This window comes from Megascapheus bottae, chromosome 1, assembly GCF_031878675.1.
Source record: "Megascapheus bottae isolate mThoBot1 chromosome 1, mThoBot2.hap1, whole genome shotgun sequence".
Taxonomy (NCBI): domain Eukaryota; kingdom Metazoa; phylum Chordata; class Mammalia; order Rodentia; family Geomyidae; genus Megascapheus; species Megascapheus bottae.
In genome coordinates this window covers 9134970-9151192 of record NC_143509.1, presented here as the reverse complement: position 1 = coordinate 9151192, position 16223 = coordinate 9134970, and the positions used below count along the sequence as shown (strand labels likewise).

The 16223-nt window shown below is 41.7% G+C and overlaps 2 pseudogenes; one reads left to right on the top strand and one right to left on the bottom strand.

Moving 5' to 3' along the window:
* Nucleotides 1–6835: 6835 nt before the first annotated feature.
* On the bottom strand, nucleotides 6836–7729 carry LOC150068315 (olfactory receptor 7E24-like; annotated as a pseudogene).
* Nucleotides 7730–13307: 5578 nt separating this feature from the next.
* LOC150068314 (olfactory receptor 7E178-like) lies at nucleotides 13308–14580 on the top strand (annotated as a pseudogene).
* Nucleotides 14581–16223: the final 1643 nt, after the last annotated feature.

The window sequence follows — 16223 nt, the reverse complement described above, 5'->3', positions numbered from 1 at the left end:
AAAGAAACAACCATCCCATCAAAAGATGGGCCAGAGACTTAAAGAGAGTCTTCTCTGAAGAAGAAATAAGAATGGCCTGTAGGCACATGAAGAAATGCTCAACATCTCTGGTCATAAAAGAAATGCAAATCAAAACTACTCTAAGATTCCACCTCACTCCAGTTAGAATGGCCATGATCAAGAAATCTAATAACAAGAGATGCTGGAGGGGATGTGGCCAGGAGGGATCACTACTACACTGCTGGTGGGAGTGCAAACTCGTTTACCACTATGGAAAGCAGTATGGCAGTTCCTCAAAAGACTAAACATGGAGCTCCCCTATGACCCAGCAATTCCACTACTTGGCATTTACCCAATCGTCTAGAAAAAAAGGACATAATAAATCCACTAGCACAACAATGTTCACTGCAGCACTATTTACCATAGCAAAGATATGGAATCAACCCAGATGCCCTTCAGTAGATGAGTGGTCAACAAGATGTGGTATTTATACACAATGGAATTCTATGCTGCCGTCAGAAAGAATGACATCGCCCCATTTGTAAGGCAATGGAACGACTTGGAAAAAATCATATTAAGTGAAGTAAGCCAAACTGAAAGGAACATAGGGTCAATGGTTTCCCTTATTTGTCATAATCAGTAGAAACCTTGGGCTCTCCTACCAGAGATTTATATTAGAGTAAAACCTAGATATATAAGGTCATGTAAGATGACACTAAATGAAAGAACTTTCAGGATATAGAAAGAAAAGCCATACAATGAGTGATTGTTGTCCTTAATGTACTATGTTATATCTGAACTCTTTTCTATCCTTTGGGTATCACATAATGTTACAGTATTTTACCTTGTTATCTGATATATTGTATATATGATATTTGGTTATTTGAAATAGGATACATAAGAAGGGAAAACAAGATGAGGGTCAGAATGGGGGGAGGTAAATGGGGACCAAGACATGAGAAAAGGTATCAATGTGTGTGAAGTATTACACCTTCTATCTGGTGAATATAATGTAAACTTTCTATTAATTATAATAAACGTATATGAAAATAATGAACTCCTTCTTCATGGATCACCTTGGCCTAGCCAGCAATTTCCTTCAGTGCTATTGTGCCATGAAATATTCTAATGAAACAAGGAAATAAAAACTATGTCTGCAGAGAGGTAGGACTTTTCTTCCTTCCGGAAACCATATTACAGATGGATTTCCTGCTCCTGGTTTGTACAATGCACTCATGACACTTTTGAGTTCCGTGTTCCTCAGGCTGTAGATGAAGTGTTTCAGGAGAGGAGTGACCACTGTGTACATCACTGAGGACACAGCGCTGCTCCTGGGGGAATGTGACACAGTTGATCCAAAATAAATACCCAATGCTGTCCCAAAGAATTAACACACCACTGACAGGTGAGAGCCACAGGTGGAGAAAGCTTTGTACTTCCCTCCTGGTGATGGAATTCTCAGCACCGAAGAAATAATTTTATAGTAAGAGAAAAAAATGCCTGAGATTGGCAAGAGCCCAGATATGATACCAATAGAAAATATAAATAAGACATTTGTGAGTGAGTGCTTACAGGAAAGATCCAGGATTTGAGAAGGGTCACAGAAGAAATTTGAGATTTCCAATTCCTTCAAACCGGTTATCTGTAATGCCATCCACACGTGCACCTGTCCATCCAAGAGTCTGATGACAAGTGACAACAGAACCAAGGAGACACAGAGACGAGGGTTCATGATGAGAGGGTAATTCAGGGGGTGACAGATGGCCACAAAGTGGTCATAGGCCATCACAGTAAGAAGCATAGCGTCCATACAGCAAAAAATGATGAAGAGACACATCTGTGTCAGACAACCTGAACAGTAGATGCCTCTGCTGTGACTCTGCAGGTTCATCAGGATCTTGGGGATGGTGGTGGAGATGAAGCAGATGTCATCCAAGGAGAGGATGGAGAGGAAGAAGTACATGGGGGTGTGGAGGTGGGGGTCATTGGTGATGGCCAGGATGATGAGCAGATTTCCCAGCACAGTGATAAGGTACACGGACAGGAACAGTCCAAAGGGGGATGGGTTGTAATTTTGGATCCTCTGAGATTCTCAGGATAAGGAAATCTGTAACCTGGGTTAGATTTAGTGCCTCTATATCACCTCTGCAACTGCTCAAAACCAAAAGAATCTTGTCAGGAAAATGAAGCACATATCCAGAAATTGTCAGCTCTAAATATTTGAAACTCAAGTATACACAAGTTTGATTTTTGCACCACCTATGCAGTCCAATATACTAATGAGTGTTTGTGAATTGTGGCATCCCCTTACTTCTAGAATTTTCTCACTCTGAGATACCTTGGTCCTCAGGCTTTTGTCTACATGTGTGCTCAGGGACACACAGCTGTGTTGGAAAGCCAAGAACAACTGGGCTGGTTGAGCAAGATCCCTGACAGTACAGCACACCCTTCTGTAGTGTGGGGGAGCAGGTTCCAGGGCAGCAGGGAGTATGTAAGAGTTTTATACATTTATGATGTAGGTCTCTAGGAGCTTATTTTCGGAGCCAGTCCCCTTCCCTAGGCTCTTGAAATCCCTCCCTGACATGGTGGGAGAGTGGGCTTTCATATATAGATTGAGATTCTAGGTTGTAAACGGGGCTGCAGGATTTGTGGATGATCCTCTGGGGAAAGGGCCAGCAGTAGGCCAAGCCACTACAGCAATATTAGGTTAGGAGACCACAGTAGAGTCCCATCCATTAGTAAAATGAATATTGTTTAATCTACTGGAAAGGAAACCCAATCCTATTCATTCTTATTCATCTCTACTACGACTGCAGGCAGGCACAAATATACTTCTGGTTCTTCTGCATTTGCCTCTTCTGGTATTATGACATTTGTACGGAAATGAGTAGGCATGGAAATATGGTATTGAGTGAAATAAGTCAGGCTCAGAGAAACAAAGGACAGTTATCCTTCTCTAAAACATGGAAATTAGATCTCAATTATCAAGATGTATGAATACATATAAGGTCATGTGTTTCAATGCACAAACCAATTGAGTGAATTGTAATAGGAAAGATTCCTATGGAATAACTCCATTCATCAACTCATCCGTTGTTTAACCAAATGAATAAGAGGAGGTAAAAAACCTGCTCTTTAAAAATATACATTTTTCCATGGGCAGGTGGCTCATCATTCTAGAGAATAAAGTCTAAGAACCACAGGTGAATGCCTGATGGAGCAGGGATGTCTGAGAAACAGTTCTCCTCAATTAACTAGTCAAAAGCAGGAAGTGGAGCTGTAGCATTCAGCAAAAATCCCAAGGACAACACTTAGGCCCTGAGTTCCAGCCCCGGAACCTACGTGCAGAACCTGTGTGCATACACACATGTACACACCACATAAGGTGAAACATATGAAATGAGAAAGAATAGTGTAAGAACAAGAGCTATGAGGACACTGGGCATATCTGTCAATAGTTTCATTGATGTAATGTCCTCTTGTCATTTTCATCATTATCCTTCCTCTACCTCTTCCTCTCCTCCTCCTCCTCCTCCTCCTCCTCATCCTCCTCCTCTTTTAGGAGATCTTAGGAACCTTGTTGAACCATTTATATGCTGCTGCTTTTGGTGAGTTACAAACGAGAATGAAAAGCACAGTAGGTAAATAATTCTCCATTACATATATTGGTACCCCTAACCTTCAAACCCTACCTGCAAATTCAGTGAGGACATACACTTTCCAGTATCCTTGTGTGCAAGGATTTACAAGGGCATCCTCACACCATGTGATACCCAAACCATCCTACCTGTCCTCATGCTGCAGATAAGACATTTCTGAAAGTCCTTCACCACCCATCCCACCCCACTCAATTGCTTAATCTGCTTCTCTCCTCAGCTATGGGTCAGGTGGACAGATCTGAGGACCCCAGATCTGGTGCCCAGCACAAGTGCAGCTCTGTCCTCAGGAAAGAGAAGAAGACACAGAAGGAGCAGAGATGGGGCTGATGAGGAGAAAGATATAGGACCAGTGTCCTGGAGATAGGGCAGGGAAGGCTCATCCTTGACTTCTATATGGCCTTGGAGGATTAATACTCACAGGTCACAATTAACCAACCTGTGTGTATTAACAGGCCAAGTTTCTGGACATTTCCAACACAGGGCTGGCATAATCATAAACAAAAATCCATGACAGTATGAAGACTGTTTGTCTAGCAAGAAAATTTATAGATTTTTTCTTTTTTATTGTAATTAATAAAAGGGTTACATGATAAGCCAGACACAAAGGAAATTAGGCTCAATGTTTCCCCTCATTTGTCATAATAAGTAGAAACCTTGGGTTCTACTAGCAGAGATCTGCAATAGAGCAAAACCTTGATACAAAAGGCAATATAGTATGAAGCTAATTGAAAAGACCTCCAGGATATTGAAACAAAAGCCATACAATGAAAATTTATAGATTTAAACTTTGGTCATTCATAATTATTTGATGAAGGGCAGAACCATTTTGTTTTCATTTTCATTGTCATTAATATATACTTTACACAAAGCCTTATGTAGTATGTACATCTATAGAGTAACATTTATAATATTTGTATTATTCTACAATTTCAAGACAGAGGAATGGAAAAATAAGGAAAAGAATCTCAAAGAAGGGATTCTGTATGGGTGGAACTGGAAGATGTCCAGCTGCAGTGTCATCTGATGTTGTAGGTTTTGATGAGATGCCAGAGGACAGGCCGTTGACGGGCTCTCCTACCATCATGGACCCTGATTTTCAGAACTCTCAATTAGAAAAATTAATCCAAAGCTTACGAATCTCAATCAACTGACTAACATGGATAAAGTGAGGGAGGGGAGAATATCCAATACAGTAGTTTTCAGCCTTGTTCTCTGCTAAACAAAGCTTCCAAGTTCTATGACATGACAGCATCAAAAATATGGTGAATTGGGGGGCTGAGAATTTGGCCTAGTGGTAGAGTGCTTGCCTAGTGCAGACAAAGACCCAGGTTCTATTCCTCAGTATCACATACATAGAAAAAAAACAGGAAGTGGTGCTGAGGCTCAAGTGACCTTGATCTCTAGCCTTGAGGAAGCCCAGGGACAGTGTCATGACCCTGTGTTTAAGCCCAAGGATTGGCAAGAAAATATGGCTGATTATAGCATACAGAGTGCAATTCCAAATTGTAAGCCATTTGAGTAGTCCCCAAACAAATTAACAACAGAAATATTCTGAATATCAGTGTTTTGAGTGGGGTTCCATTAGGAGGTACCAAAATAAATGGAAACAAGGAGCCACAGGATAATGCAGTCATAATAATCAATGGTCATGTGTGTAAAAATGAAATTTGGATCGCAATGTGCATATTGGTGAAAGGGTAGGTGGAAGAGGAGAATGCTGAAAGAGATTAATCTGATGAAGATACTTTGTACAAGTGTGTGGACATGTTAATCTGAAATGTGTTTCTACAAGGAAGTTAAGATAAAAAGTGTTAAAGAGAGAAAGGAGCTCAGTCAAATCATTAAATGATATACTTTTTAACTATCATCAGTAACGTCTGTGAAATGAAAACTTTTATAAAAACTGTTCCAGTTCAATATATAGGGAGAGCCAAGTACACAAGTAACATCAGCACATAATCATCTCCCCATAATTAAAAATAGTACATGATGAGCCACACATTTTACATTATTTATCTTACATCATTTGATTTGTCTCAATCATGTACTCTAAATCAATAAACCTTCTGGAACATAAGATAGCTGAAGTATTCATTTTTCTACCCATTCACAAATAATGTTCATTTATTGGTTTTCCTCATGAAAAACAATTTAGCTGTGTGCTTGTGGTTCACACCCAGAATCCAAGAAACTCGGGAGGCAGAGACCTAAGAATTTCAGTTTCAAAGCCATCCAGGTCAGAAAGTCTATCAGAATTGTATCTCCAATTTCACACACACACACACACACACACACACACACACACACACACACACACACACAGCCAGAAGTGCAGCTATGGCTAACAGAGTAGAAAAATATCCCTGAGCAAAAAAAGCTCAGGGACAGTGTCCAGAACCTGAGTTCATGAACCAGCACTGGTTCAAACAATCAAACAAACCACAAAAAGCACCCACCTTACTTTCATTAGTCAGGAACTAGAGGCTCACCCTGAGATCTGGGCATCTGGCCAGACTTGGTTTTAAGAAGCACTAGATCCTAGCCGGTGCTGTGGCTCAAGCCAGTAATCCTAGCTTCTCAAGGGGCTGAAACCTGTGAATCAAGGTCCAAACTCAGCCTGGGCACAAAAGGACTTGAGACTCTCATTTCCAATTTACCTCTAGAAAATGGCAAGTGGGGCTTTGGTCAATGGTGGGCAGTGGCCTTCATGTGAAGTGCTCAGGGACAGCGCCCAAGCTGAGTTCACCCGCCTTGACCTGGATAGCCCTGGAGCCTAACTATAAAATAACTACAAACAAAAGAGCTGGCCTTACATCATTAGGCAAGAAATGAGAAAACTCTGAGTTCAAATACCAGTGCTACCAAAACCAAAATGATCTGTTTGTCTCCACTTTTATTGAGATAAAATATCCATGATAGAAAATTCACATCCAACCATTGCAAAATTCAGTTTGTGGGGTGACCATATCCAGACATGCATGATCTTTACAAACTAAAATGTTATACATTAAAAACAAATGAATCCTTCCTCATGAATATCCTTGACACAGTGCTCCTGTGTCATCAATTACACCAATGAAACCAGACAAATACTAAGAATGTGTACAGACAGGTAAAATTTACAGGAATGAGGGTTATTTGTTTTCCTCTTCAAAACCATATTACAGATGGATTTTCTACCACCTGATGTCAGCTCGTGGTTTCAATAACCTGCTCAGGACACTTTTGATGTCCCTGTTCCTCAGGCTGTAGATGAAGGGGTTCAGGAAAGAAGTGACCACTGTGTACATCACTGAGGACACAGCACTGCCCCTGGGAGAATGTGACACAGCTGATGCAAAATAAACTCCCAATCCTGTCCCAAAGAATAAACACACCACTGATAGTTGAGGGCCACAGGTGGAGAAGGCTTTGTACTTCCCTCCTGATAATGGGATTCTCAGCACTGAGGAAATAATTTTATAGTAAGAGAAAAGGATTCCAAACATTGTAGGAAATCCTTATATGGTAGCAGCAACATATTTGAAAATAGCATTTGTGCGTGTATCTTTACAGGAAAGATCCAGGATTTGAGAAGGGTCACAAAAGAAATTTGGGATTTCCAATTCCTTGAAATCGGTTATGTGTAACACAATCCACATGTGCAGGTGTCCATCCAAGAAGCTGATGAAAAATGACAGAAGAACCAAGGACACACAGAGACGAGCGTTCACGATGAGAGGGTAATTCAGGGGGTGACAGATGGCCACAAAGCGGTCATAGGTCATCACAGTAAGAAGCATAACATCCATACAGCAAAAAATGATGTAGAAGCACATCTGTGTGAGGCAGCCTGCACAGGAGATGGCTCTGCTGTGAGTCTGCAGGTTAACCAGCATCTTGGGCACAGTGGTGGAGATGAAGCAGATGTCATCCAAGGAGAGGATGGAGAGGAAGAAGTACATGGGGGTGTGGAGGTGGGGGTCAGAGCTGATAGCCAGGATGATGAGCAGATTTCCCAGCACACTGATCAGGTACATGGACAGGAAGAGCGCAAAGAGCATGCGTTGTAATTTTGGATCCTCTGAGATTCTCAGGAGAAGGAAATCTGTAACCTGGGTTAGATTTCGTGCTTCTATATCACTTGGGCAACTGCTCATAAACAAAAAACCTCTTGTTAGGAAAATGAAACACATATTCAGAAATTGTCAACTGCATACATTTGAAATTCAAGTACATACAAATTTGAATTTTGCACCACCCATGCAATACAATATACTCATGAATGTTGGTGAAGTGTTGCATTACCTTACTTCTAGAATCTTCTCACTTTAGGACGCCTTGTTCCTCAGGCTTTTTCTACATGTGAAGGTTCTACATGTGACACACAGCTCTGTTGAAAAGCAAAGAACAACTGGGCTGGCTAGAGCAAGATCACCTGACAGTACAGCACACCCTTGTGTAGTGGGGGGAGCAGGTTCCAGGGCAGCAGGGGGGAATCTAAGCGTTTTATGATACATGTCTCTGTCTAGGAGCCTATTTTTGGAGCCAGTGCCCAGACCTAGGCTCTAGGAAGCCTATCCATTGATAGAGTGGGAGAGTAGGCTTTCATATAGAGATTGAGATTCTGGGTGGTAAACTGGGCTGGAGGATTTGTGGACCATCCACTGGGGGAGGGGCCAGCAGTAGGTCAAGCCACTAGAGTAATATTGGGTTAGGAGAACAAAGCAGATTCCCAGCCATTAGTGCAGTGAATATTTTTATCCCAATGAAAAAACCCAGTCCCGTCCGATTCTTATTCATCTCTGACATCAAGCAGGCACAGATCTACTTCTGGTTCCTCTGCACTTGCCTGTGATATTGAGTGAAATAAGTCAGGCTCATAGAAACAAAGAACGCTGAACATTCTCTTAAACATGGGAATTAGATCTCAATTATCAAGGTGTATGAATACATACAGGGTCTTATGTATCAATTCACAAACCAATTGAGAAAAGTATGGTAGGAAAGGATTCTGATGGAATAACTCCTTTCATCAACTCATCTGTTGTTTAACCAAATGAATAAGAGGAAGGAAAACACCCTGCGCTATAAAAATATATATTGTTTCAGAGGCAGATGGCCCATAATTCTCATCCTAACTATTCTAGGGGCTGAGGCCTGAGATTCACAAGTGGAAGCCATTCTGGGGCAGGGATGTCTGAGAAACACTTTTCTTCAATTAACAAGTAAAAAGCAGGAAGTGGAGCTGTAGCTTTGAGCAAAAACCTCAGGGACAGCACCTAGGCCCTGAGTTCAAGCCACCGAACCTACATATATACTTGCACATAAACACACACACACACACACACACACACACACACACACACACACACACACACACCACAGAAGGTTAAGCATATGAAATGAGAAAGAATGGCCTGAGAACCAGATCTCCAAGAGGGACACAAGGCATATCTGTCAGTAGTTTCATTGATGTAACATCCTCTTGTCATTTTCATCATCACAAGCTTCCTCATCCTCCTCCTTCTCCTCCTCTCCTCTTCCTCCTCCTCCTCCTCCTCCTCCTCCTCCTCCTCCTCCTCTTTTCAATCAGCCTCTATGAAAACATAGGAAGCTGCTTTGAACCATTTATATCCTGCTGCATTTGGTGAGCCACAAATGAGAATGAAAAGCACAGTAGGTAAAGAAATCTCCATTATATATATACTGGTACCCCGAACCTTCAAACCCTACCTGCAAGTTCACTGAGGACATACACTTTCCAGTCCCCTTGTGTGCAGGAATTTACATGGGCATCCTCACCCCCTGTGATGCCCAAATCATCCTACCTGTCCACATGCTGCAGAGAAGACATTCCTGAAAGTCCTTTACCGCCCATCTTGCCCCACTCAATTGCTTAAGCTGCTCAGCTAAGACTCAGGTGGACAGATCTGAGGACCCCAGATCTGGTGCTCAGCCCAAGTGCAGCCTCTGTCCTCAGGAGAGAGATGAAGACCCAGAAGGAGCAGAGATGGTGGTGATGAGGAGACAGATATAGGACCAGTGTGCTGGAGACAGGGGAGAGGGTAGGCTCATCCTTGACTTCGATAGGGCCTTGGAGTATTAATACCCACAGGTCACAATTAACCAACCTGTGTGTATTAACAGGCCAAGTTTTGGACATTTGACACACAGGGCTGACAGAATCATAAAAAAAATCCATCCAGGTTGAAAATTGCTTTGTCTAGCAAAAAGATTTGTAGATTTAAACTTTGGTCATTTATACTTATTTGATGAAGGGCAGATCCATTCCGTTTTCATTTTCATTGGCATTAAAATATGCTTTACCAAAACCTTACATATTATGGACACACTAGAGTAACGTTTATAATATTTATGTTGTTCTACAATTGATCCACACAAAACATCACCAAGTATATCATTGTTCTACCCTGCGAGTATTATTTATTTTATAATTATTTTATTTATATGATCATTATTTATACAAACATACCCTTAACTTTCCAGGACGAAATACCTGCAAACACCCAGCTGAGTCTCCATGCAACATTTCTTTGATGTTCCCATATGATGTAGCAGAGTCCCAGGATTCACTGTAGCACAAGTATGGGGAATGAATTGAACTTGCACCCCTTGGAATGATCCAGAGGTCAGAAACATAAAGCAATAAGTGCACAGAGGCTCTACGGATGTGAGAAGGATTCTTAGTGGCACAGATTCCCCATTATGATGAGGAACCGGGCAGCCATATGGTAGGAGAGTGGCCAGGAAAAAAATCAAAAAACAATATGAAGGATGTGAGGATTCTGCTGTTGGTAGATTATCAAACATGGATGGAATCATCCCAGAGCACTCTTAGTGGGCCAATGGAGCCAGGAAATGTGGTATATATACATAGTCATCCATTAGTGAGGACAACATTGTATCATTTGGAAAGATCTGGAAAAAAATATGTTACAGAGAGTAAGTTAGGCTCAGAGAGATAGAGGATCTATGTTTTCCCTTGTATGTACAAGGTTCATTTAGCTCACAAACTCCTTAGTAAATACATTGGGCTGTATGATCTTGTATAAAAATGTATTCACTGATATATAGTAGAGTCCAGAAGATCTGAAATGGTGTAATTCCATAGAAAGTCAAAATCAATGTTTAGAGAAATAAACACCAGGAAGTAGGGACTGGACAGGATTGGAGTGGCATCAAGGGGTAGATGAAGAGGAGAAGATGGGGAGAATGAAAACAAGCATCCAATGTATATCCTACAAAATTATGAACAGTGAGTGCAGGTGTGAGTAGGGGACGGTGACAATATTGGAGGGGTGACATTGATCGAAATATATTCATAAACCGCAGAGACTGCTTACTATTCCTTATAGGTGCTATATTACTGAGTCTTATGGTAGGAAAGTATGTTTACAAGACAGGAATATTGATGGGTTTTGCCTATAATAAAGCTTTAACTTGAGCCAAAACAACAAAAGAAATGAAAACTAATGAGTATTACACTACCACATCAAATACCTGCCTCAAAGTTTCTGAAGGCTATGACCAATTGTCCCATACAGCAATGAGAACAAGAAAACTTCAAATCCAAGACGAATTGCGCTCTGCATGAGGTGCCATACTAACCATTCTATGCTAATAATGATCAGTTCAGCAGAGACCCTACAGGGTTGTGGCCATTTGTCACACTCCTCATTGCCAAGTCACCTGGAAACCTCATCTCTGTGGCTCCTTAATTGAATGTATTTTTCCCTCAGTCTTATTGACTCCTGGCTGTACTATCCCTTACTGTTTGCTCAAAGGCAACTGCACTCCTGGCTTTTCAATGGCTCATTGGACATAAAAATCTCATTGACTTTGCCATCCAGGCTGATGTCAAATCTCAATTCTCAGAAGTATTAGCTAAGATTACAGGTGTGAGCTACAACATCTGGCAGATAATTTATTGTTTGGTTAACTTTTTGCCTTTCACAGTGTGTGTGTGTGTGTGTGTGTGTGTGTGTGTGTGTGTGAGTAGGCAGACATTTTATTGGTGACTAGTAGAGAAAGATATGCTGGACTTTGGACACCCATTTATTCATTTTCTTTCTTTTTTGCCAGTTGTGGGGCTTGAACTCAGGGCCTGAGCACTATCTTTGGACTCTTCTCAAGGTTAGAGCTCTACCACTTGACCCACGGTAGCACTTTGAGGTTTTTTTTCTGTGTGGGTGCTACCGAGGAATCAAACCCGGGTCTTCATGCATCTTAGGCAGCACTAGGCCAAACTCCCGGACTTGGACATCCATTTTTCTATTACTCGCCTTCTAATACTGGGAAATCCACAGAGACTGAGATAGCACAGACTGATTTGTGTAATTATTTGCATTTTGCCTTCATCCATTGAGGAGAAAAAAACCAGTTACTAATTATCCTGGCTTTTTATTCTGTGATTTTTGTAGTCCAGTATATATTTGTTCTTCTCCTCTTTGACTGGATCTCTGCATTCAGAAGCTTCTTAGTGTATTTGTTTTTAATTGTATTAGGTACAGCAGGCATGGGAGATCATTCAGAGCTATATGTGTTGGCCCAGACCCTACAAAGCAGCTTTGAAACTCTGTAAGTTCTGAGACATATGGGAGTTAGGAAGGAAAGTGGAAAGAAAACCTTAAAATTTTCTTTACCATCATTCAGGTGGTATGATTTCAATATCTCAGGAAGACCATCATGAATACATAATATATAGAGGTATAGATACATACATTACTGTACGTGTGTACATGCACACAGATATACATGCATATTTCTTTTGTGTGTGCTTAGGACCTGGGTGCTGTCCTGTCACGTTTTCTCTCAGGCTGATACTATACCACTTGAGCTACATCACCAAAACTGGTTTTGTGCAGGTTCATTAGAGATAAGAGTCTCATGGTTAGCTTCCCATTGCAATCCTCAGATCTCAAACTCATGAGTAGCTAGGATTATCATCATGAGTCACTGGTGCCCAGCTCCAGTTCAGAGATCTTCACTTCAAATGTCTTGACTGACACTGCATAGGCAATGTTGGAGCAGAGGCAATGGCTTCTTCCATTGGAGCCTCATTTCTGCTCATCACATTGGAGAGGTTTTTGGAAAACAGTTTGCCTATAGCATTTATATCATGGAAATGCCCTTTTAGTTGTTCTCACTGGGCCTTGTCCATGATGAGCACATACTTCTGAGCTACATATCTAACCCAAGAAGTGTGTGTGTGTGTGTGTGTGTGTGTGTGTGTGTGTGTGTGTTTCTTTTGACAAGACCTTATCATATAGCCAAGGCTGGCCTTAGACTTGTGTTCCTCCTGCTTCTGCTTCCAAACTGCTGGGATGATAAAATGTAGGTACTTCACATCATGCCCAGTGAATGCATCTCCTTTTGTAGGTAGGTGTTACAGGAAAACAATGAAGTGGTCCCATTACCAGGGCTCGCAACACACACACACACACACACACACACACACACACACACACACACACACACACATATACACGAGGTAAGAGGCACACTGTTTTCATTCTAAACTGTCCATTTAATCTCAGTATTAGATAATGCCGGTCCAGTTCAACTAGTAATATTGAAAGGATATTGCATTCCCTTTTTAAAGTGACTTAAGATCTGTTTTATACTTAAATTGTCTTCATATATCTGATGTATGATTACAAGAAGGAGAGCAGGAAAATCATTAATGACTTTCATGTAAACAGGTTTTGCCCCAATTAAGAAAAAGATAGGAATACTAAGTGTAAATTATTCGCATGTCACTATTCCCATTCAAACCATGAAAAGCCAGGGGTATTTTATTTCTTTTTGTATTTCAGTGTATTTTATTGGTTTTTCTTTTTAAGTGTTTGGAGACACTCACACAAAAAAATGTAACCACTGCCACAGAATTGTTCCTCCTGGGGCTCTCAGAGGATCCTGAATTCCAGCCCGTCCTCTTTGGGCTCTTCGTGTTCATGTACCTGTTCACCATGCTTGGAAATCTGCTCATCATCCTGGCCGTCACCTCTGATCCCCACCTCCACATCCCCATGTACTTCTTCCTCTCCAATCTGTCCTTGATTGAGATCGGCTTCACCTCCACCACCATCCCAAGTTGCTGATGAACCTCCAGAGTCAGAGCAAAGCCATCTCCTATGGGGGCTGCCTCACCCAGATGTCTCTTTTCATCACTTTTGCATGTACGGATTCTATGCTTCTGACTGCTATGGCCTATGACTGCTTTGTGGCCATCTGTCACCCCCTGCATTATTCATGCATCATGAACCCTCGTCTCTGTCTCCTTACTTTGGGTGTCTTTCACACTTGGTCTTTTGGAATCCCTGCTACACAATCTGATTGTCTTACAGCTTACCTGCTTCAGGACTGTGGCCATTGCTAATTTCTTCTGCTACCCCTCCCAGCTGCGTCACCTGGCCTGTACCGACAGCTTCAGCAATGAGACAGTCATGTGTGTTATTGGAATCCTGCTTGGAGTTCTCCCTGCCTCAGGCATTCTCTTCTCCTACTGTCAAATTCTGTCCTCCATTTTGAAAATCCCATCGGCAGCGGGAAACTACAAAGCCTTCTCCACCTGTGGCTCTCACCTGTCTGGCATGAGCTTGTTTTATGGCACAGGACTGGGGGAGTACTTTGGTTCAGCTCTGTCAACGTCCCCCAGAAAGCATGTGGTGGCCTCAGTGATGTATGCTGTGGTCACTCCCCTGCTGAACCCCTTCATCTACAGCCTGAGGAACAGGGACATTAGAAGAGCCCTGGAGAGATTCCACACCTGGGCATTCTCCGTGTTCGCTCCTGCAGCTTCCAGGTAGGAAATTAATTGGAAAAGTTAGAAAACCAACACCTATTTTTCTAGTGATGCTCACTTTGCATCCCTGAATTTTCACCTTTCAGCTTTGGATCTTTCCTCATCCTTAGTTAGAGAAGGATCTTGGTTGGCAATGTTGGAGAGGGAGATTTGAACAATTTTCTAATAGGTATAAAGTTGTAGGCTGAGTGGTGGACAATTTGTGCAAGCAGATAGAAATGACCATTACCAAAGGGAAAAAAGAATCAATATGAATAATGACACCAAACTGTGTGTGTACATGACAAATACTTTCTCATGTCTATTTTGTTTCTTTTGCCACAATGAATGGAAAGCAAAAGCTGATCAAATGTCAAGAAAAGGAGGGATTGGACAAAATATATTTTATCCTTAAACTTCCTCTGGAGTGGAAGAGCTCAATGGATGCTGATGATGGAGGTTTTTGCTATTCCTTTGTGTCACATGGTCTTATTTGGTAATTAGACTGTCAATGCATTTGGAGTCCAAGCCATTAAGAAAAAAATTGCCTTATGGGCAGGGACTTTGGCTTAGTGTTAGAGTGCATGCCTGGCATGCACGGAGACCTGGGTTTGATTCCTCAATACCACATACGTTAAAATAAGAAAAAGCCAGAATTGGCTCTGTGGCATAAGTGGCAGAGCTTTAACCTTGAGGAAGCCTAAGGACAGTGCTCAGGCCCTGAATTCAAGATGCAGAACTGGCACACAAAAATAGAAAAGGAATATTTGCCTTTTCTTTTCCATTCTTTCTTATTTTTTGTTTGTTGTTTTTAGCAGTCCTTAAAATCTGGCTCTGGGTGCTGTCCCTGAGCTTTTACTCAAGACAAATCACTCGGGCTTGAGCCACAGCCTCCCTTTTGGACTTTTCTGAGTAGTTTCTTTTTCCTGCCTCGGCTGGATTCAAGCCCGTATCCTCAGATTTCAGTTTTCTGAGTAGCTAGTGTTCCAGGATGGAACCGCAGATGCCTGTCTCCCTCCAGCCCTTTAGTCTGATTCTTCCAGTATAGTCTGATTCTTCCAGTCTGTATGAACCATACTGTGTTCTCTTTCTGTCAGGGATGTGTGAATTAGGAAGCTCCTATTGACATTGCTTTCTCCATTGCCAGTATCCATATTAAGCCTCCCTGGAGCCAAAGGCTATTGATTTATGTTGAATGGAGAAAGGAATAAGAACTGAATGCACTGATTGTGGTCCAGTAGAGACAAAGCATAATCCTGAATAATAGGGGGAGGACTGGTTATTGGAAAAAGTGGTTCTTCATGAGGAAAACCAGTTTAATATTTTCCATTGTTAGCAGGAAGAATACCAGCATGCAACACTTAAGCTGTGATAATCATGATTACGCTGGACACAGGTTGCTGCGGGCCGGGGCATGACAGTCCATAGTCTAATCTCCAAACAACCACACAAAGTCAGAAATGAAGCTGTAGACTCTACTGGTTTAGTGCCAGCCTTGAGCAAAGTACCTCATGCACAGTTCCAGGCCCTAAATTCAAGCTTCACTACTGGTATAACAACAACAAAAACCATGATTTATTGTCCATGGTCACCACAGAGTGTCATTCTGTACTCTCCTTGTCTTTCGTATTCCTCTGTGAAATTATAGACAATAGCATCTATCATGTCCTAAAATGGTTACATACATTGCTTCCTATGAACTGCAGTGGGAGGAGGATGGGGTTTGTAAGGATGCATATGGGGAAGAAAGTCACCACAATATCCTGGATGAGCGAGGA